A 23,265-nucleotide genomic window follows, 5' to 3' on the forward strand; every position below is an offset into this window, starting at 1 on the left:
GGTCTTAGGAGTTAAGAAGTGTCCTTCCATGATTCCTCACGCGCTTCCCACGTGACCCTTTTCCAGAAGAAAACAACAACAATCTTGATTACCGATAGACTACCAGGTTAATTCAACATGATTATAGGCGTTGTTGACCTTGCGGTCTTTACTAGCAGCTGTTGCACAGTTAAATTCCGAATTAAATAATTCTACTACTAGCGACATGGGGAGGAAGCAGCTGTTATTGGAGCGATTATCGAGCGGCGTGTCAGTTCTCCGGGGCGGAGTTCTGAAGTCACGGTTTGAGGCTTTGAGGAGGGCGCTGGACGCAAAACGGAGGACTTTCCTTTTCTAATTGATGCTTATTTTGTTCTCCACAACTATTGTGAACTTCACAAATAGCCGATAATGAGCAAAGGCATAAATGCTCTCCAGTAGGACAGAGACTTCAGCCACCGGCAAATCTACATGTGAGAGAAAGGACAACAGAACCGAGAGGAAACGAGTGAGAGACGTGTGTTGACCAAATGTATGGACCCATAATATAGTATATTTTGGAAAATAACTGTTTATTTTAAAGTACCTTTTTTATTAAAGAGTAGTGTGTGTACTCTGTCGTATTATCTGTAACCAAGCAACCAATGTACTTCCTGTTTACACCAGCACCCGCATGCTCAGTGTACCTGAATAGACATGTGATATTCGTTTTCAGGGGACCAACTCAGGATACTAATCATTTTGAAAACGATGCTGAAACACGTGTGGACGGAGATCGTTTTCGTTTTAAAACCCCGGTTTAAAATGAAAACGAAGTAGTGTAGACAAGGCCTAATATTCAAGGGTAACAATCAATGAGTATGCCGCCGTGTCTTGGGTATTCTTAGGCATACAGGTAGCATCACGATATGTACAGGAAGTGTTAGGAGCTGAAAGGAGCCCAGGTTTGGTCAGCAGAAAGTTTGTACAACTATGGCAAGCCACATGGGACATACTATTCTGGTGTGCTTCATTATATGTAGCCAAAATTAGAGCGATGATGGGAAATGAAGGGTAAAAACAGATGGGGAACAACAACAAAGACATCAGGCTAAAAGTGATAAGTAAAAGTCAAAGGGATCAGCAAAGTTATCAGGATTCATCCACTGGGTACTGCAAATGTCAGTAATAAATTTCATGGCAGTCCTAGCGATAATGGCAGACCAATCGAATGACGAACCAACCGATGTTACCATCTTGTATAGCTAATGGTGTCAGTCAACACCCACACTTCTTAGACCTGGTTTACACATGGCATTAACATGACCAGATTACTCAAATCACTTGCCGAACTGAACCTGTAGGCATTGGACCTCATATCTTTATGGTAGTGTAAACGCTTGTTCCAGAAGAGGATGTAACAGGAAAATGCGTCATCAAAGCTGCGGCTCTCCTTTTGTTCCACCTTTTTCTCATCTCCTATAAACTACATCACTGCTTACTGTAGGGAACTTAAATTCACTCAAAGCTAAAAATTCGTTGAGAGGCAGCTCAAGCAAATAACTCAATCAATCGGCTTGGTTTGACTTGGATTTCTTCTTCTTATTTTAATTTCCAGCTGACTAATCATGGAAAATCATTCACAAATGGTCACTCGAGAGGTATTCTAATGCCAGGTGTGAACTGAAGTAGTTAGAGTACAGTCAGCTATTGTCATAGTACGTGATCATTGCCTATCAATATTTTTGTTTGTCAGGCATCCATCTTGTTTGCTGGCTGTGAGATTGATAAAATACAGAATAAGAATTCAAGAGAAGCTGTGGGCTCAAGGCTGTGCTATTTCCTAGAAGCGGTGTGTGCCAGTGCAGATCTGGCTGATTTAAAAACCTGTACAAAAAGACGTGTTTTTAACCAGCAGTACAAGAAAGCTACATTTCCTCTGCCAACCTCGAGCAGTTGGTACAATGACAAGTACAGACAGAAATGCAATCAGTGTAACTACAATTAACACGTCCTGCCTTCAGCTCGTAACAAGGCCACCGACGATGCAGCCGGCAGGGAGACAGATCTGTTTGAAATCGATTTTGGAGAGACACATGAGGGACTAGCTGCAAATGCCCATTAAGTTAATCGGTGCTGGTAGGGATGCAGAAATTTCAGGGACACATTAAGCAATGTACGAGGAAATCAATTAAACAGTGACCTGTAATGGCCAGAGAAAAACAGCTCAACTTCGACAGGAACTAAATGAAGATGAACTGGATATGAGGTTAATTTAAATTACAAGTCATTGTGAACAGTGACTGATGTAAAGGGATAATACAGACAAATAAGGTCAGGGACACTGTGTCTACCTATTAGTTCAACACTTATTACACTAAAAACTATAGGGGCATTCGGAGAGCGCAGACCCACGCCAAGGCCATGCCCTATATCTTGCAATGTTAATGAGAGTGAAAACCAATCGGTGTATCCGCCCTGTGATTAGGATATGCTCCAATATTTAAGGTGTTTGTCCTTAGCCCATGCTACATCCTTCCATCAATGTTTTATGTCAATCGGGCAGGTATTTTTTCCGTTATCCTGCTAACAAACAAACAAACAAACAAACAAACCAAGCTGAAAAACATTGGCAGAGGAAATAGGGTTTAAGTATTTTTAAGGGCAGTTAGTGAAGTCACCAGTATTCAATGCCAGAACCACTTTCTTGGCCTTTTGTCCTTCTTCAGTGAGGGATTTCGTCAATATCTCATCATGTCTTCAAGACTTGTTGTTCCCCAGTGCTCCCTGAACAACCTCTGTAGTTGTTCCATAAAAGACATTTTCTAATCTTCCACCACGTGAAGGACTTAAATCTACACCGACATCACATTATAGTGTTTATAAGACACGTGCATCTGTGGAAACATTGTTTTGTTTTCCACTAACTCAAGTTGGACATATCTGACTCACTGATGTTCACCAGCTAGATCTGTGTGTGTGTGTGTGTGTGTGTGTGTGTGTGTGTGTGTGTGTGTGTGTGTGTTGTGTGTGTGTGTGTGTGTGTGTGGATGTGTGTGTGTGTGTGTGTGTGTGTGTGTGTGTGTGTTTGTGTGTGTGTGTGTGTGTGTGTGTGTGTGTGTTGTTTGTTTGTTTGTTTGTTTGTTTGTTTGGTTGGTTGGTTTCGGTGCTGGGAGGCAGGTTGGTTTCAAAATGCTTTATTTGCCCAAAAACAGCTGCTTGCTGTGGCCAAAAATGAGGGGAGAGTGGTGAGACCAAATCAAAACAGTATGTTGCCATAAAACAATGGAACGATGCACGAAGGACACCTAAACACTTTGTATGTCTTAAGAAAACAGTATAATTAGATTGTAATTATCTGTGGATTTGTCACTATTAGTGATCTCTTTACATTACACAAAATTATTCAATCAATTGTTTGTAAAAAAGTATTGACAATAGCAGCTTTAAAGTTAGGGACAGGTCACCTTCATGGGTAGGACAGTTGGTATGTATGCCAGGCAACTAACCGCAAGTCATTTAATGGTAGTGGAAAAAGTCTAGCAAACATAACTGCATGTAAAATGGCAGTGTTTTTTTTTTTTACAATTTGTTTTTTTGTACAGATTAAACAAATAAGATCTAATGTGTTCATTAGTGAGCTTTGGAGGTGCTGGTGGGTTGGTCACCTTCAGACAGAGCCAGGCCATCTGTTTCCCCTTGTTTCCAGTCTTTGTGCTAAGCTAAGCTAACTGGCTGTAACTGACAAACTTTTCTCCAGAAAGCTATTATTGATATTGAAAATGTCAAACTATTTCATGAAGACCTGAGCTTTTTTGTCGCGTCACAACAACCTTGTGCTACACCTGCTCTTGCGGTTTAGGTCATATTAAGAAAGAAAAAAAAATCCAACACAGATTAAGCATTTGAACGAATTACCAATGAACGCTGTTATTCTTTGAGTAAGGCCTGTCTTGATTTCCTAATCTTCACAGACTTGCTTTGAATAACTTCCAGGTGCTTAAACTTTTAAGCGTTGCTGGAGAACATGAGTCACAATGACGTTTCCCATTAAACTTAACAGCAGTGGAAACAACTCTAAAAGGAAGAGCTGTTTAATATTGGGCTGCACCTCTTCAAAGTATTTGCATATGTGCATATTTTTCTTTAATTCAACCACATGAATCAGAATAATAGGCAACACAATTGAAGAAATTGAGTGTCTTTAATTAAAAGTGCATGCAACAGAGCATACATTATCACTTGCTGATCAATTGGGCATGTTATCCAGTGGGGTGAAGAGGCCACTGCTGTTTTAATGCTCAAGCACCAGTAAGACCATCTTGTGTTTTTGGGAGTGGGTGAGGGCCTTAAAAAAATGTTTAACCTCGGGGCGTATGGTACTTTAATGCAGCCTTGAAGATGCCCTAAAATGATAATTAGTCTCTCTAATTTGACTATAACTAATGCCACTGGGGATGTGGAAACTTTTCAAGAAAACAGAACTAAGTCAGTAGAGACCCTATGAATCATGGCGATGGAGTGTAAGCCAGCACAATAGAATACAATAGCAGCACAGTTTAAAATGTTCCACTCCAAGCTTCTCAGTATTAAGGAGGCATTTCTCAGAAATGTGCTGCCCTCAGTACAGAAAAGTTACATAAAACTTTAACCGAGCAATATACCTGCTATTTGCAAAAGCAGTCCCCCCTGAGTGATCCACGATGTGAAGAAACAAAAGCACCTTCGCACTTCTTATTGTGCTCCGGCAATTGAAAATGCAAAAATCAGGTTTTCAGGGAAGCCAAAAGTTTGGAATGATGCGTCAGAGAGATGATTCATCCGACGGTGACGTGGGATTCCTAGTGATGAGGGCGGAGAGCAGCTGCTAGGACAGCGTTTTGGCCAGCCGACATGCTCCCTTCAATTACAGCTCTGCTCTCACACCTGCAGCCTATAGAGACGAAGGGAGGGTAAGGAGAGCATGGAAGAGGAAGCAGAGTACACGTCACTTATAAATAATACATTGTTATGCTATACTACACCCACAAACCTCACGAAATCAATTACATTTGTGATGAAAAGTCTGGCTTTAGATGAAACAAATCAGGCCCCTGTACAGTTGCATGTACATTTCGTTACATGTAAGTTTGATGCAATATATAATATCTACTATCAATTAAGAGTTATTTTTCAAGGTGCACTTGGCAAAGAGTAGATCTCCGCCAGGTGACCACTGCTGTATTGTGTGGTTAAATTAATACAACCAGACTTCAAACTCAAAAGTGGCAATGTAACTTTATACAAGCTATGGGCTATCGTATGTGTGTCGTATAACACACTTCATACAGTATCGCCAAAACCGCAGTTTGACCCCACGAGGATTATGTAAGACACAGAAGAAACACATAAATGTTAAGGTCTTTATTTGTGGTGCAAAAACTCAGATGTAATGTACCTTGTTCCGCAAAGAAATGATGACGCTTATCAGCTGCATAAATTCTCATTCTGTGTGAAAGTACTCATTGAAAAAAATATATATTTAGATGAGCATAAAGGCCTTACAACTCTAGCTGCTTTGTTGCAGCAGCAGTGTGAAAGGAACTCCAAGCAGACATTGCTCTCTTGGAAGAACCAATAATCACATAACAATGTATTTCATATAAGACCATTCACAAGTTTAGGCTGACTCAGGTTTGCTCATATCGCACAGTGCAGAGGCACAAACCTTTCCATCATTCCATCAAAACTTGTGCCAGAGAGCATGTCGAGCAAATATGAGCTGCCGTGTCACTCATTTTACCTGTGGCTTAACTGTAGTATACAAGGTATGTAATATAAAAGTGTGATGTGTTTTTATTTTTTTAAGGCAGGGATGAAGAGTATGATGTTTGATAACTTCCCTCCATCATTTATCTTCTGTCACTGACTGTGCACTCTAACACCAGCAGCAGCAACAACAGCAGGTAAAGTGACATCAACCCATTCATTTTCAAATTAGCAATGGAGCGATGAGGATCTCTAATGACAGGAGAAAAGTGGGCCAAAGTTCTATTACAACTACTCAGTGTACGGAAAGCCAATTCAAGGATGTGTTCACCTTTTGTCTTGTAACACTGTAAAACTTCCTTTGACTTTAGCTAGTCTTCTCTGATCCATTACAAAATGTAAGCAGTGCTCATTATGGCTGTATAAGGCGTTAAACAACTCAACTCAGTAGTGAAGGTGTGAGTAATTTAAGTCTGCTTGCAATTTTCTTCACACTAGAATGGTTAAGGAAAATGTTGTTGCAAAATGACCTGGCGGACATCTGTCACTAGTATTGACTGGCTCAATAATATGCTGCCGCAATGGTCCGTCTGTGCAGCCAAGATAGCAAAATCCCTTAATTAAAAGGTGTTTCTCATCATCAGCCGCAGGAACTAAGTTGAGAAATGGGTTAGCTTTAACATAAAAGAGACGCCATTAATCTGAAACCATATTAACAGCACCCCAGACACTAAATGTGTAAAACACCATATTGAATTTTGCTCCTGTGAAATGATCTTTTGGAGGGGGTTACAGTGATTAATGGGAAAAGGTTAATGATTTAGAAAAAGGAAAGGAAAACCTATGTAATTATCTTACGTAACTCCAATTCTGTGAATATATGCATGGCCCTCTAATGGCTTCACTATTGGTCGACCTATGTGGCTGCAATGTCCACTTTTTAGATATTTGTGCAGTAAAGTTAAATGGAATTTCCACAGATCTCACTGTGGACAGTTTTCACAGGGACTATGAGGGATTATTTATTCAGTAAAAAACTGTCTATTAAACCTTTTCACAGGGAGGTCTGGAAATTGCAGTCACGTCCATAGAAGGCGGAAATCTCAAACTACTTGCACGGAACAGATATAACTAGGACAATTGAGAAAATGAATTGCATTACACATTTAGGTGAACTTACCCTTTAAATGGAATTAGAGCAAGGTTTTGGTGTAAATTCACTTTTGTGATGTACTGTGACTTTTGGAGTTTAGGATTTAAACTCCTTCTCAGTCCTTCTCCCCTCTCTTCTCTCCTGCTGTGTCTGTCCTCAGCCTCCTTTAGTTATCTCCTTTTCTGCCACACTTTACCGTCTAATCCCTCACACTCCTCTTCTTCAATGTGTCCTCGTCTCGTGTCAGATTGACACCATTACACGCTACCTCTGCCCTTTCCCTATCACTTTTTCCCGCCCTGTTATCCGCTCTATTTCAGCTCCCAGATCACATCTGATCCTCCTCATACCTGTTTTTATTGCTGCTGTGCCTGTTTAACTATAAAACCAAGTGTTCCTATGATTGAATATCATGGAGTTTGACTTTCCACATTAAGCCTCTGTTTTATCTTAGCGTCCTTTAAAGCTGTCATGTTGAGTGACGTGTATTATGGTTTAGTTAGTGCTGTTGTAAAAGCATATGCACCATAGATAGAGGTTGAGGTAAGTTAACCCTAACGAACGTATACAGTTATTCCATGACACGCTTGCTGTTAAACACTGATATAATTCTTTGTGACATGATGCATTTAAGACTAGCTTTAAACACAAATCTACAACCAGGAGATTATAAACTTGGCTTAGATTGGTTTCAACTTTATTGTCATACCACAGCGTACAGGTAGGGAGACAATGAAATGGGGTTTAACATCTTACCAGAAGTGCAAAAAGCAGTAAAGTAACGAGTATACAGAGTGAAAAGTCATGTACATATTAGCATAATGACTTGAAGCAGGGGAACATTAGCTAGCTTGCTTCAAAAAACAGAGGAATGCTATCTATCTCCATCTAGCTGTTCAAGGTGCCATACCATTGTTCCGACGGCCCATTATTCTAGTATAAAAAATGTCCCATTAGACAAGAAGCTAATTTGTCTTGACAACCTGTTATCTGGAAAAAAACAAACAGCAATTGTTCTGAAGGCCCATTGTTCTGAAAATACAAACTCTAACTAACAGAAGCACATGGTTAATTATAAAGCAAAAGCTAGACAAGAAGGCATAACCAACCATACTCTGCCTTTGGTTGGCTTAACTTGATATTCTTACACTCAATTTAGGTATGTCCTCTGACATGCCTAAACCTAACCTAACCAACCCAACCAATGAAGGCAATGAGTAATAACAGGCAGAGTGGTGGGTCATGCCTTTACCAGTAGATAAGAAATATCAGTTAGCCATATGCTTCTGTTAAATTGCAGGGTGAGTTTGTACTTTTTCTGAAGGCTTGAGACAATGGGCACCTTGCATGGTAGCCTGTCATCAGTGTGTGAATGGGTGAATGATATGTAATATACTACTGATTTTGCTTTTTCTGTAATGTAATGTAATTACAGGCTGAACAAATAGGCTATTGTTCCAATGGGACATTTTTCAGAATAATGTGCTGTTGGACCAATGATGGGACATTTTTCAGAATAATGTGCTGTTGGACCAATGAGGATTTCCCCCGTTTCAAATCGCTAAACATCTCACAACTGTAGCTTCACATTCCGAGTACCGATATGGGTATTGTATCAATATTCTCCCCTAAGGCTTAGCAAGAGGGCATTATTGTTCCTTGAATTGAAGGACATTAGATAAATATTTAGGTAAAAACCAAAACCAACCAATAACTGTCACTTACATAGCTAATGCTACTGCCTGTTTGTAATTTTTCCCTTCTTTGTCAGAATGGTTGAACAAGTTATATTTTCCTCTGTTGTCCGCTGTCTGCCAGCTTCCCTTCCTGTAATTGAGTCATCTCAGTCTATTATACTGACAAGAGAAAGCCAGCGTGGGAGTTTGGTGAGCAGCAAGAACCTCAATACCTGTCTGTTCTGACAAAGCTGTAAGGTTAACTTTATGTCCTGATTCCTGGGGAGAGGCAAGTCAACAAAACACAACAAGAACAAAACCGTTTAAACTCATCTCATTTATTAGCGTTAGCTGAAGAGCAATTGAACACAGTGACAGTGTGGGCCCCATGGTAGCTCTGAGAATTGGCTTTTAAGTGAACTAGTAAACATGTTTTATTCAATCAACTTTTTAAATGAACAATATTTACATATTCGTGTTTTATTAACCTGGCAATTGAAATCTTTGTTTTTGTTGAAAACTCATGTCAGTGTTTTTTTTTATCAGTGTTAAAATATTAATGGAGGGTTCTCCAAATTCACAAATTCACTACACAATAGGCCAGTTTCTAGAGGCAACAAATCCAGAAGTCCTTGAGCCCTCTGTGTACCAAATCAAGCACATTCGCATTTCAATTATAGTGACCCATCTATTCAGTCAGCCAGCATGGGACACTAACTCTTCCTGACCTGCCAGGTCTGAGGTCTGCTCAGTGAAAACATTTTGCTCCACTGAAATATGACACTTCATGTGCAACCTTGCTATAGCAGTAATGTGCTGGGGAAATTCCAGTAGTTGTATTTATTTATCCTATATTTATGCGCAAATTAACTCAACTCATGACCTGTGATTGTAGATAAAGAGCCTCTAAATTAGGAAAATGACTATTTGTTATTTTCACAACTTATTTAATCATCTTATCGTATACGCTCTTATTGTATAAGCTATTGGAAGGTTATCTGCTATTATTAGGACCAGAGGATTTGAGACAGGAGAGATTTTGGGGTTGTCAATTGGGCTATTTTTAAGCAGACATGACCCACAGAGGTCTGTGTCCAGCTGTGAGAGTCAAACATGGGTCATGTAGCTGTCACACACCCACGCTGACCTCAGACAACCCTGGATGCAGAACCTCAGTTTGATTATTAGTGAGAGAGAGAGAGAGACTAATGTGGAAATATGAGCCGTGCAGCATAACGTCATGGATAACTGGATCTTCCGCGGACCTGCAGGGGGTAAAAAGCATTGAAGTCTGGGGTGTGTGAAGGCTCAACTCCACATACGCCAACATGTATGATATTTTGGGTATGCTGTGAGGAGGGGGAAATGGTTGGAGATGGTAGCTAAGAATGTCAAAACAAACAGAGATCACAGTAGGGTGCTGTGGCCAGTCTTTTCACTTTAGGCAACAAAACTCGTCCCCTGAAGACACACATTGAAAGATGTAGTAATGGGAGGCTTGAAGCGAAATAAACACCTGAGTTGTTGACCAAATTAGACCCCCTGTTGTATTATTACATTTACACCTAACATGGTTTTGCAGAACAGTTCAACATCAACATTCTTGTGTATATGCTTATATAACTCATTTATATGTGCATAAATTTGGCATATGCAAAAGGCTTTTTATATTCATGTTGATCTTAAGCCATAGTGAGGAACATTTCACGCCAATCACAAAAACTTTCTTCTCTCAAATATAAAGAAGGGGTGAATGGAATTTGTCTGGTGGTTTTCAATTTTGAAAAATACATTTGTACAACTCAAATCCACAGATTTAATTGTTAACCACATCGATCTGGAGTGAAAACTTGACTAATGAGCAATGCAAGGGTGAAAAAACAAGAATCAGCTCCTCGGTATCAGGAAGCCATCATTTTGTGGGTAAAACCTCGTCATGAACCGCATGATGCTGTGGAATCAAAACAGATAATTATCTCTATGGAGCACTTCCAGCATTGCATCCACGTTGCTCATGCCGTCAGGCAGGTGTAGCTAATAAGAGTTCTGTTGATTTTACTAAAAAACTAAATGGAACACTTATTTGTTTGGGGATTATGGGTCTCTATAGCTTCCAGGCCTCCTCCATCGACGCCAATTTAACCAAAAAATTGCTGTAACTTAATACGAAAGTATTTTTTTCTACTTCCTGTACCAATATGTAATTTGCATGAGAAGTATTATGCAGTGCTTCATTCAGATGTCCATTTATCAACTTTTAATTATAAACATGGTTGATTGCATTTTCATATCTTTCTCTCCCTCCTCCCTGAAACCATTTTGGGCACAAATTATTGCCCTCTACCAATTACAATAACAATTACTAAAAAAGAGAAGTATGGGTATATGAATAATTCCCATCACTGAGTTGAATGACGGCACTTCACAAACCAAAGGTTGATGCCACAGTGATTGCGTCCACCTCTTATAAACTTTCAACCTGTTGTGGCTGATGTTAGAGCTTTAAAAAGCATTGGGAGTGAGTTGGGCTGCATTTTCACGTTTTTTGGGGGACATGTATATGCTTTTGGTCATATCACAATTATTACCAAACGTGAGTTGTTGTGTGACATCGGAAGAGGAAACATACTGAAACAAAAGCAATTGATCTTGCTACAAAATAAGTGCTATATTCTCTGACCAGCCATGTTTGTTAAAAAGTAGTTTCCATCCACCCTGATACCTTACCAGACGGTGGTGATAAAAGAAGGAAGAAGAGTTCTGTTTTTGTAATTCTTTTAGATTAATATCTCAATTTAAGTGCCCTGAAACTTTAAACCCAACATCTTTCTTCACAAAGTCATCCACATTCATGTGGATATGGCCATATGCCAGATCGACTAATCTCGCCATACAATAATTAGTATCATGAAAGAACACAAACCCAATTATTTGGGTGCGTAATGGCCTCAGGGCTCAGTTGCGATCTCCTATTAATTAGCTATAAAAATTTGCATTTTGATATCTAGCTAGCAGAAGCATCCAGTGCAATCCTTTCCATAATTGCTCTCGATCAAAGGGAATGCCAGATTGACTGCTTTCGTATAATTGCTGCACAAAACAGTCGGATGATCAATGTATGATAATTAATATATTTGTTTGATAAATAGCCCCTTTTTAAATGTATAATCCATAGTTAAAAACAAAAACAAATGTTTTGTCATTCAGCATGTGTTTGGTGTATTCAATAATAGTTAAATAGCACAGAGCTGGTTTGGAACCAGCCTGGTTATTCATGTTGAACTCTTTTGTTAGGTATTGTTACCAGTTTAGTTTGGTAAAACAGTCTTGTACCATTAACCATTTACCCAAAAATAATGAACAGTGTTCTGCTGGTGATTGCTGTACAAGTATTACAAGTTACAAACTTACAGTGTCTAATCGTAAAAAACAAAAATAAAGAGCAGTCATTTGTACAATACATGCACTATTGTAGGTTAAGATAATACTTTTATTGATCCCCAGGGAAATATTTACAAGCTACCAAGTAATTTATAAAGATAAACTCCAGATTCTCAAATTGCAGCATTACAGTGAAGAATACATTCATGGATAAATAATTATAATCCATTAATATAACGTGCATCAGAATTACACCATTCTGCGAGATGTTGTTGATGCTGATACTAAGTGCCCACATACATCCTCAAAAAAACCTTGCCTTTATCTGATTTTAAAGATGTTTAAACCACATAAATGACAAATATATTTTTATAATTTCTACCAAGCCAGATGTTGTTCCATTAGTAAATTATTGTGCTCTATGATGATCTGTGATGGCTACACGTTTGCCACTGGACTTGTTTGATGCATTCTTTTTCTTTTAAATGTTCACATTTGTCATTTTTGTTATAAACAGGAATTGTTGATTAGAGTGGAAATACATTCAGTAAATCACCTTTCAGTAAAATTCTGAATGCAGGCCTGTTACTTAACTTTACTACACCTTACCCACCAATGTCTTAAAGTCTAACATTAGGGCAATTATAGACGAAGTCAAACATACTGAGGAGTTATGAAGGTTTTTCTTGTGTTCACAAGAAGAGAAAAACGACTGAACAGATTTCATGGTGAACAAGAAAACAGTTTAAATAGCTCCAGTAGATCAAAGACTACCACTTCTCGTGTGCCATCTACCAGTTTTTGACAAAAAAAATTACATTATTCTCAATCTACACAGCGTTTGAGTCAGCCATTTCAATTTACTCCATGATTGTTACCTTTTAGAAGTCTTAACTTTTCCAATTATGAAGGCTTTGGGATTCTTTCTGGGGCATCGACAGTTCCTCGGCTCCTAAGTCAAGTCCTTAGAAAGAAGAAAATGTGAAATAGTGAGTCAGAGGTGTACATGAAAAGACCAGACAATGTGTTGTTTTCAGTAGTGTTCAATATTTTAGGAGTGAGGGCTTGAAGATCCCAGTTCAGCTTTGTGTCTTTGAGGGTGCTTAGTGTGTGCTTCACTTTAACAGAATGTTGCAAGGAGGCTGTAGACGTGATGGCTTGAAAATAAGTCCAGCCCCAACCACAAGTCCAGTTTGAGTGAAGACCAAGTCAAAAATGAGGGTCCAGACGACGTTGAGCTTAAGTCACCTCAAAAGATTTAAATTGTAGTTGCCCTCAGTCTAAAGGTGACTTGATGAGATGCATTGTTATGAGGAAAAATCAAGGAAAAAAAATATGAAGTTAGGTGAAACAACCTTTCGTTGTTAGTGTCATCTGAATCAGAGTTGATTACTAATGATGGCTGCACAGCTGGATCAGCTGTCAGTGCACAGCACTGCTCTTTTGTTGCTTTGGAGTTAGTACAGATAAAGTGATGGAATGTCCAAATAATAAGAGTGCTCACAGGGCTGATGGCAGTCAGACACAGCTGGGGGTGCTGAGACAAAGTCTTTAATGTCATCATACTAAATGTGACATTTATGTTTTTTGCGTGAATTTGATTGGCCAGGATCCTTAATATTTAATAGTTATCAACAACGTTTTACACAAATTTATTTTGGTTCCCCTCTTGGATATTAGAGGGCTTAAGTGCTTTGCAACAGTCGGGGTATGGGAATTTGGGATCTTTCTTGACTTAAGTCAGCTTAAGCTATGTCATTTTACACAATTTTGGACCATTGTAATTACTTTAGGTAACCCTTGAACAACGCGCCATCCTGTGAGCTGGCTCATCTAAATGCTCTCCACCTTGTTGTTACGCAGCACAAAAACGCAAAGAAATAAATTTACTTTAGGAAAGAAAACTTGAACATCAACATACTGTTTATCAAAGCAGCTACACAGACAACAACACAGCGCTAATGCATGAGAACTGCAGGGAGAGGAAGAGGGAGTAAGGCAGTGAATGGGTGACCCACCAGGTTAGAGTTTATATTAAACAGGCCCTATTATGCTATTTTCCGGGTGAATGTGTTTATCTCAAGTTACAGTTACATAATTAGTTCATAATCCGCTTTGTTTTTCTCATCCTGGCTGTCCTGCAGCACCTCTTCTCACCCTCTCTCTGAAATGCTCCGTTGTAGCGCTTGCTCCTAGCTCCAGAAGGCAAAGTCTGCTCTGATTGGTCAGCTAGCCCCGATAGTCAAATCTTCCTCCGGAGCTTCAGCTCCGTCTCTCTCTTTTGTTGTTTGAGGGCCAAACTAGCTGAAAGGAGTTTTACGTCACTTCCATAACATTATGACCTCATAATGTTACGAAAGTGAAGGAGAGAATTCAATCGAGCCGTTTCAGGCAGCTCAGGAGCAGTGTTTCTGAGGGGGAGGGTAACTCCTTTTAGGAGTGGACTTCAGGTTTTACACTACAAAGTGGAAAAGCATAATAGGGCCACTTTAATACAACCATTTCAAACAGGGGACAAGAAAGGATCTAACTATGCGCAATCACCCTACGGAGGTTCATATGAGACGGTATAAAAACATATTTTATTAATATGTAAATATTTTAATTGCCGTTGCAGTGAAAGAATAGGCCTACAGAAATTAACTGGGTCTGCAGCACCCACACTTGCTCCGATGGGTGCTCAGTTACCACTGCTAGGATTAATCATTCTATTTTACTGCTGTCCTCCCACATGACAGAAGAGAATGTGAATTACTAGCCTCTGTATCCTCTACCTTAAATGACCCGCAAAAAATAGGCAAAGGCTTTCCATAGACGTTAAAAACAAGATTTTTGCTATTTTCCTCTTTTTACTCAAAAACCAACAAGGTTGATGGACTGGAATTAAAAGGCTTTTATTGTGTAATAACCATAGCAACACACAATACTAAATTGTTAATTTATTTAGGTTTTTTAGTTTCTTTCCTATTTTCTTCATCCAATTAAAATATGAGTGATGAGGAAACAGAAGAAAGCTGTAACCCCTTTCTTTTTAAAACATACCGTCACTAAGTGCTTCATATATAGTATAAAAGTATAAAAATATACCTGCATGCATACATACATACATACACATGCATGCTACATAGACAATAATTAAACACAACCCAAAGATACCAACCCAGTTCAGTAATCCATCAATTTAAATGACATGATCAGTTGTGTCACATGCAGCATCTGAAATAGAATAGTCCCCTTTATCTGAACGCAGACAGGAATAATGGTGTTAGTTACTAAAGGCAATGCTATTTCAGATTAATATGTTTTTGACGGAAGCCAGATTTAGATTCATCAAAGACATTGTGTCCCTCAACCAGTTGGAAAAGCTGGTGAGGGACAACTTTTTCAAACAATATCAGAAATAAAGGGACGTTTGGAAATTAGCTTGTGGCTAACTAATTCTGTGGAACAGGGAATACACTGGCTGTCTTGAAATAGTCATGTATGCAGACAGAGAAGAGAGATTGACTGACAATAGAAGAAGGGTGGAGGCAGTGACTGACAGGACCTCTTTAAAATATTTAGTTCAAACTATATCAGCAAGATGGAAGATGGAGGCGTATGAGAAACCATATCCAAGAGATCTTGCATGGAAATAGGGTTGAACTCAGACAGCACTGACATACTGCATACTAGATACTTAATCTGTATGTACTGCATACTTAATTAATGATTAAGTATTGACATTACCAACAAACTGTTCACACTTAAGTAAACTCAAACAATACGTCTTCACTTCATCACAACTGTATCAATCAGAACGTCACTGGATGGAGCTACCGCTAAATTATATTTCAATATCTTAAATATAAAAAAATGACAAAATTAGAATGAAAAAATATTTTACTGTCAGATGTGTTTTTTACAGAACATATTCAGTAAAGCATATTCAACATATACATATATGTGAGCTCCAGCGCTTTTCAACAGTTCATCAACTTTATTCGCCATAATTTTAATATTTTATCCAATGATTAATCATTTAAACAGTCAGCCTTGCAGTCCTCCATTTGACAGTCGGGAAAGTGTGTTAATATTGAATTTCTAACAATGCCCTAATACGCCTCTATAAACTTCTGTAACTTTGTATCTGTGTGGACATGTAAAACGTCATCTCCCCAATTCGCGCATGCCCATTGTTTCTTTGTGTAATGAGGATGCTCCAGAAACAATGTTTACGTTTTGCACCTAAAGTTCTACTTTATAGTTAAACGTATCATTGCTGCGCCCCTTCACAGACAAACGGTGGTGTCTCATGCACCCCTATGTTATTAGGTCACCCTAAAATACTGTAATACATTTATTTCACAGCAGTGGTGAAGCCAGAATTGAACCTGAGTTTCCTCACACAATTTAGGGAATCGGAGCCCTCAAAACGACGGTCTACAAGACGCAAAATTTAAAACATTTGGCCGAAATATTTATGCTATTTATTTATGTTTGCCATTTTTCTACAGTGTAAATAAAGCTTAACATAACAGACGGTTTCACTTCAACAACAGTCAGCGAAGAACAGTTATTCCTTCACGACTGAGGCGGACACTCCAGCAGACACCTCATTGTGAGGAGCTCTTAAAGTTTAATTTTCTCTGCCACAGCTCTTCCACACTCTTCACCCCACTGGACTCTTTCCACTCATCAAAATGTCTGTCACCCTCTCAGTTTCCTCTTTTGGCGCATGGAGGCTCTGTTGAAGAGAAACGATCTGCTCATCTCATCTCATTTTATTTCCACCTCTACCTTCTCATGATCTTTATTGAGCTCCTTCCACCAGGCAACTATGGCTGCTTCATAAGTTTTCATAGAGCTGATGTCTTCTTCTCTCTGTCCAATTTCCTCTTTGGTCTTCTGGAGGGTGTCCCTTTAACTTGCATGCTCTGTCTGTCACTTTTCCAAGACTCCCTCTCCTTCAGAACCATCATCTTTGCAGCAGTCCTCAACTTTTCTTCCACGTCTTTCATCAAAGCCTCCGTCATTCATCTCATGTCATGCAAAACTGATTTAAACACATACGTGAACACATTTTCATATCAGAGAAGGAAATGTGCTAATGAACAGTGAATGATACTGAGCCAATATATTTAAATATCAGAAACCCTACTTTAACCATTAAATAAATCATTTATTTATTGTATTATAATACCCATTATCTGAGATATTTGTCAAGTCAGCAATTCACAGGTATTCATGTATCCACCTGAAAGAAAGTGAGAAATTACTTTAAATCATTAACTCATAATTGGAAGGGAATTTAATAATCACTGATTTTTTTCTAATCAATTGTATTTGTTTTTTGGCACCATATAAACAAATTAAAAAACTAAAGTATGCTTGTCTATAAATGCAGTGATTGATTAAATGTGTCCAGTGTCTCCTGGTTGGAACATCTTTCCCTGCTGGGAAATATTAAAATGTTACACGTACACTTGAGATATACTCAATATAACGTGCGTTGACAGATTATTTCCTCTGAACACACAACTGTTTCTCCCCTTTGGTTCAGTTCACTGCAGTGCATCAAAGTAGGCTTTTATTTGCATCCTTAGTAGTAGAAGGCAGAGGTATGATCACATTATCTCACTTCAGGTGTGACAGCTTGTGTTCCCACATACTTTATTTCCTAAAAACTTCTAAATAAATAGAAGAAACCTGGAGAGTACCGCTGCCTTTAGCAGACACAAGTCTTTAGCAGACACAAGTAAATAAGCTAAAGTGCTTGCAAAACACACAATGTATCATGGAACTAGAAAAAAGGTGGACACATTGTTTATTGCAATGCATTCCACAAGTGCCATCATCAGTACACACAGTAAAATTGTGCATCATTAATGGCCGGTTATTACTATTCGCAACACCACCATGCATGGGCTTGATGTTTAATTCTTTGTCCCCATGCTAAATATGTTTTATTACAACTCCTAAAACACAGGGATGGTGTTGATATATGCTACATAGAGAACTTCTAAGTGTTGCTTGAGCAGAGATCTGTGTTGAGTTTATGAAAACTGTTTTGCTCCCAAAAATTGTCCCTGACATTTCCGGTTAAGTCAGAACAAAGCCTCATGGAATAACAATGAGGTTGCTCTTTCATTCTTGTTCTGAGCCAAATGTACCAGCCCAAGGTCTAATGGTTTTTAAGCGAATGTCAGGGTAGATTAGATCACCATAGAGCAGCCAGGCATTAATTTGGGGCCACCGTTAAAAATAATTTCCTGACACCAGTGCGTGTAGTGATACCAATTTTGGTTATTTGATTAGAAGACCTTCTATGGGGCTGTGTGTTAACGTGTCTTCCCAGTGATTACAGATGATAAAGTTGACTATTTAAGCATGAGTTTAGACCATGAAAAGGTTTCTAAAGCCAGTCTGCCCTTCTCCACCAACAGCTGACAATTACAGTTTTTCTCAGTTGTTAACACACAAAAAGCGAAAATTCGGCACACTTTGCACAACCTTCACTTCATGTACCAATCGCTCGACCCAATTTGGCACTACTTCACACTCCCTTATCTGCATTAGACTCTGACTTTCCTTCTTTACACTCTGATGTCAATTACACATCACCTTGTTGTCAAAACACTACACACAATGTTCAGTTGTTGCACACACTTCTCAAGTAAAATCTCAAAGCATCAACCTACAACACACAAATATTCAAATCTCTAAACATTCAGGTCTGTTGAGCAATTTGCAATCAGGACTGCAGCATAAAAGTGCCTCGAGCCTCTGTTTTGTTTGGTGAACAATGGAGAACTTTGAAGAGATCGACAACCAGAGAAGGAGAGGGGTAGAGTGAGAGTGAGGAGGAGGAGGAGGAGGAAGAGGAGGACAAGGAGGAGGAAGAGGAGGAGAAGGACAAGGAGAAGAAAGGAGGAGGAGGAGAAAGAATGCTAAAGGAGAAGGGTCATCTCTAATGAGATTCGGGCCACTGTAGTAGACCATGTGCTCAACCATGGTTTGAGCATGAGGGAGGCTGGCCAGAGGGTCCAACCAAATCTCAGCCGCTTCACAGTTGCTGCCATCATTAGAACCTTCAGGATGGAGAACAGGTACGAAATCTATTTGCCTTGTGTGCTGTAATACTGCATATCAATAGAATACAGTGTGCTCACAGTATTTGTGTTTTGCAGGACTGAAAGAGAACCACACGTGGAGGAAGAACACACACTTTCACAGCCGAACAGGAGACTGAAATTGTAAATATGGTTCGTGAGAACAACGCTATCACACTCCGACAAATACAAACTAGGATCCTGGCTGACCATGCTACATTCAGGAACGTCCAGACCGTCAGGCCGGTTTACAGTACTGTACTGTTCTCTGTGTGTACCGAAATAAAACTTTTTTGCTGCATATTTGTGTGCTGTTTTATGTTTGACTATGAAAAAAGTAGGCCTACACTGAGACATTTTACAAAAGGATAAATGGCTCATTCTCCAGATTCGTTGTCATTCATATGGTGTGTTCCATTTCTATGATTGTGTTTTCAATTTTGCACTTCAGTGTGCTGTAAATGCTTGGTAGTGTGCAGCAAATGCTTAGTTGTGTGTACTCAATGAATGGTATGTGTGTGTCATTTGAAAATATGGCTGTGTGTACCAAATGAAAACACAAGTTCCATTTTGTGAACAGTTAAGAGATTTGATGGCAAAGAGTCATCTTGCAAAGGGAGTGTCAGGGCATTTTGTGCGTGAGGTTTTCAGTTTTGTGTGTGCAGTTTTGAGAAAGCCGTTATTGTTTTGAGAAAAGTGTGTTAACAATTGTGAAAAACTGTAATACTCTTATCTGACGCCATCCTCGGTAAGAATCTGCCATCCACAGGAGATCCAAAAAAGCCCCACCACAAAGCCTCTGACCAGCTGCGAGTGCTTCTTTAAGTGTTGAGTCCTGCTGTGTTATTAATGAGCTGTGCCCCACCTGACAGGGCCTTGCACTTGCAATTCAAAAAGACCAGAGTTCATAAGGGACTCAAAGACGGACATGAAACAGGGAGATGTAGAATGTGAATTTACACCTGACAACTCCCTTCCTTTCAGCTCCAAGGACGAGACACAACGGGCTGAGAGATGTGGAAGCCGGACCTGCACAGAGAATCTGGAGTTTGATCTGATATGGTTTGAATTTGTGAGGGGAATTTTGTAAGATGAAACCTCCCAGAAACAGCTTCAGGGTGTTTTCCTGAAGCCTTAAAAAAACACTGTGCTGTGGTCTCAAGAGGCAATCTAAAAATGACATTAAAAAAAATTTCATGAAAAGAAATCTGTGTCTTAGGCAAAGACACATGTTTATCTCTTCCATTTGCGTTTTGTTTCTTCATATGTTTGAGGCGATGTATCCCTCCAAGTGTAAAGTAAATTTGGATAAGTCATCATTCAGTAATCAATTGACCATTCTAAAGACGCACCGATTGCAGTTTTTCTGGTCAATTCAATTCTTTTTTAAAGTCTGAGTGTTTGCCGATTGACATGTTCCTTCTAAGAACTTTAATTGACAGTATTGCTCTGCTCTTACTTTGTTTACCACCGTCCTGGAATCGTCGACAAAAATAACATTGTCAACCGTAAAAAAATCGAAATGTAATCCTTTACAAAAAAAATATTCAAATGATGAATATAAAGTTACTATAAGGAGTTCTACTCTTCCAACCGGAGCTTGCATGTGCGGGTTGAAGGGCAGAGCAAAGCCGGCTCTGGGTCTGTCCATGGCGGACTGATTGCTTTTGGAGGCCCTGCTGTAGTCTGAGATGAAGGAGTTCCTGGTGAACCTGCATGATTTCTTCTGATTTTGCACGGCATCTGAACCAGTGGCACAGATGACAAGCATTTAGAATAAGTACATAGAAATAGCCAAGCTTCTCAGTGATGGTCTTGTTTACTTGTGAAGATCATATAGAGCCATCATTATTAATTTGAGTCTGGTTAATAACCAGTAAAAAGTTCCTCACAAAAACTTGAAATACTTGATTTGCTTTTTATAAAAATAGTAGTTTAATGATGTATTATAAGCTGCTTAGAGCTAGTTATTGGAAGTTAAAAGGATCATAGTTACTCTCTAATGTCAATTTTATATTGCTGTGAAAACTTCTTCTTCAAACAACTGTTTACTCAAGTTCTAAAACTAAATTTGACCCAATAGGTTTGAACACATATTGATTCACTCAATTCTCATTTTTAATGAGCTGAGTTTTGACGAGTCATAATCAAGTCAATGCAATCACTGATGAGCTGTAAACCGGCTGGTTTCAATCAGCAGCCAATCGACCGGTGCGTCTCTAGTCCAGCGTCTCTAGTCCAGCGATGGCTAGCAACTGTAGTTTGCCACTACACGTCATACTTTGGATTAACAAATGCCAACGGGGTATGTGTGCATAAGGCTGTAGTAAAGCAAACCGAAACCAAAAACACAAGAGCAAAAGTATAAGGACTATTGACAGTAACCAAGATTTGCTTCCAAGGCCAAAATACGTTTAAATACATTGGTTTGTGAGCTCACAAGCTTTTTTCAATGCTTAAAAAGCGTTCATGTTGTCACACATGAGCTTGTCTACATCCTAAGAGTAATTTCTCTCGTTACGGTGTTTTGTCTTAAAAAGTGAACTTTAACTTGTGTCACTCGCCCAAATGTTGTTTATTGGGTGATTTCTGCTTATTGCTACAGCTTTATCTTACCTTGCATGGGACCTGGTTTCTCACAATGTCAAAGGTCACGCGACAATCACAGGATCACATATCACTCAAAGATCCATTTTGTCAGGCTTCAATAAGTTTGTGTCCGGCAAGTCATTGACTTGAAATACTCTAGTGTTGTAACGGACCATTGTTGATTCGTGATCCGTACGGTTCCCCTAACGCGGTTCGGCATGCATGTTTAACATTAACAATAACATTGTAAAATAAAGCATTACTGACAATTGTTATCCGCCAATATTCAGTAGATATACTGTACCATTAGGACAATGGCATTTATGCTTTTCTAGTTGCCGATCTCTGATACTGTTACATTTTAAATAACCAATCCATGTAGAAATTGACGGGAGGAGAGCTAATAAAGATGGCAGCACTGCTAATGGCCAACGAAAGAACAAAAATGAGTATTGGCCGAGGGTTAAGCAGTTTATGATACATCATTAAAACTTGAATTGTGAGGCAATGTGTAACAGTGGTCCACCACATTACGAGATTGGATGAGATTGTTTTTCTCTTCATCTACACATTGAAAAACAGATCAAAATATAAAACAAACCGGACATGAAAATGTGGACCTCAAACTTTTTTCCTAGGATTTTCCAGATATTTTCCAGATATTTTCAAATAAACTAAAAGATTTGCTAGCAGAAGGCTCAGTTTATCTTGTTAATGAAGTGTAGATGATGCTTTGCAACTTCCTGAGCCATGTTTTCTAAAGTTTATTTGACCTCCTGAAATGAACAAAACACCAAACATTATGACACAGTGCCTACTTCCACATCAACCATTAACTTATTTTCTCTCTGTCTTTGTGTCTGTGATTGGATCTCTGTGCTATTGTTATCTCAAACATATGTTGATGTCCTTCAAACTATTGATTGGTACACTGCAAGCTAAGCTGCCTCTTAAGGAGAACTTCACTGTTTTTAGCCAGGCTAATGGCTAGGAATAGCAGTATCCACCACTTTGGTCCAGGCTGATATTACATTACATTACATTACAGTCATTTAGCAGACGCTTTTATCCAAAGCGACTTACAATCAGTAGTATATTACATATCATTCACCCATTCACACACTGATGACAGGCTACCATGCAAGGTGCCACCATCAGACTCTAACTAACATTCATGCAACATCCAGTCCACACCGATGGCAAGCCTTCGGGTTGTTGATATATCCCAACAACCATAGGATGGATTGTCATGACATTTTTTTTAAGATATTCATGGTCCCCAGGATATGGATCCTATTGACTTAAGTGATCCCTAATGTTTCCCTCCAACTCATCCAGTACCTTAGGTTATTACGAAATGAATGGGTCTCGTCCGGGATGCCAACTCATTTAGTAAGGTTAAATCTAGTGCGACATAGGAGGCTAGATTATTGTGCTTGGAAGACAAAAAGTCGGTACTTGCCAGAGGAAAAGTCAGTAGGATGCATCATCTGGGGACCATGAGTGTCTGTTAAAAATTCCATGGTCATCTCTCAAATAGTTTAATAATATTTTAATCCGTAAAAAAGAGCCAACCCTCCAATGTGGCAAAACAAAACAACAAGGTCACTTAGGCTCTCATAACTCATTTCTCAGTTAAATATAATTTGCTGCAGTTAACATAATATAT

Source organism: Anoplopoma fimbria, chromosome 5 (assembly GCF_027596085.1).
Source record: "Anoplopoma fimbria isolate UVic2021 breed Golden Eagle Sablefish chromosome 5, Afim_UVic_2022, whole genome shotgun sequence".
Lineage (NCBI taxonomy): Eukaryota > Metazoa > Chordata > Actinopteri > Perciformes > Anoplopomatidae > Anoplopoma > Anoplopoma fimbria.